The 1,242-nt window shown below is 34.6% G+C and overlaps 1 protein-coding gene across 2 annotated transcripts in view; it reads left to right on the forward strand.

Annotated features, from left to right (window-relative positions):
- Positions 1-527: 527 nt before the first annotated feature.
- Positions 528-1,242, forward strand: part of LOC111472748 (uncharacterized metal-dependent hydrolase YabD) — a 7,764-nt gene continuing 7,049 nt past the window's right edge. Inside the window, exon 1 of one of the 2 annotated variants that reach the window (XM_023118389.1) lies at positions 528-611. The gene's annotated coding sequence lies outside the window, so the exon portion shown is untranslated. Of the gene's footprint in view, positions 647-1,242 lie in introns of both variants that reach the window. The other variant, XM_023118391.1, reaches the window with a different exon arrangement.

Consider the following 1,242-nt stretch of genomic DNA (forward strand, 5'->3'; position numbering starts at 1 on the left):
TTGGTTGAAGATGGGGTTAGCCTATTTCATTCATAAAACTCGAGCTACACCAAAAAACAAATAAACGTAAACGTAAGAAACTATAAAGGGTTCTCGTATAAACATTTGTCTTGAATCGACTTCAATCGAGACGAGGTAAATTTTTTGTTTCGCTCCTAAAACTCCTAGCTAAGCTAAGCATTAGAGTTACGGTATGCAATCTTTTCTCCTTTTGCAGGCTGCATTATTTATTTCGAACAAATCTATTTGTGTATTATCACATGAATTTGTCTGGTTCTGTATAATATAGTGTTCATGGCAAAATATATACGCTTATATATATATATATATATATATATATTTTGTTAAAGGTAAAATAAAGAAATGATCAAAATAATTAAATTGAAATTAATAATTAAAAATGTGTCAAAATTTGGGGTCAAAATAGAAAAATAAAGAAAGTCGGGTACCGAATTGAAATTTAATCCTATTCCTATCCTCTTCCTTTTAAAAGCCCATTTAAAATGTTTCACATCATATTATTTGGTTATCGAGGTGAACTTCGCGGCAGCTTTGTAAGCGCGCGCTAAGGCGGTTTCTTAAACGAAGCTCTGCATCCATCGGCCGACGAGGTATTCGTAACTCCGGTCTTCGATATCGTCTTCAGGTTTATTGCAATTTAATTTTTGCTGTTCTTGTTTGAGTGTTATTCGCTACGGTTTGTTTAAATCAGACGCCTGAATTGGATCTTTACTTGGACGCAACATTCTGCTCGTTTCGAAATTGATCGCGTTTTCGATTCGTTTATATGATTCGATTCGTTCTTAGTACTCTCATGATTGGATGACGAAGGCACTGTGTAGCTTTGCGATTTTTGTCTCTGTCGCTCTCGAGTTTCTTAAATCGTCTGTAGTAAATGAAGTCGTAGGTTTTCTATGAGCAGGAAATGTTCTTGACGCACATTCTCGATGTGATAATTTATATTACGAAGATATGAATTGAAATGGTTATAAGAGGCTTTTTAGTTGAAATCCATCACAATTGCGTAACGAAGGTACTGTGCTTGCTGCGCGGTTTTTCGTATGTATCTCGCTCGCTCGCTGATATTCTTTAATTTCTTAAATATTCATATGAAACGGTAGTCTTAGGTTTTCTCTGAGAAGGAAATGTTCTCACGCTCTACGCTTTTTCTCGACGTGATAAATTACATTATGAAGTATTAAATACAAATGGATATAGGCTCTTGGATTTTAAGTTGAAATA

This window comes from Cucurbita maxima, unplaced genomic scaffold (assembly GCF_002738345.1).
Source record: "Cucurbita maxima cultivar Rimu unplaced genomic scaffold, Cmax_1.0 Cma_Scf00085, whole genome shotgun sequence".
NCBI classification, from domain to species: Eukaryota; Viridiplantae; Streptophyta; class Magnoliopsida; order Cucurbitales; family Cucurbitaceae; genus Cucurbita; species Cucurbita maxima.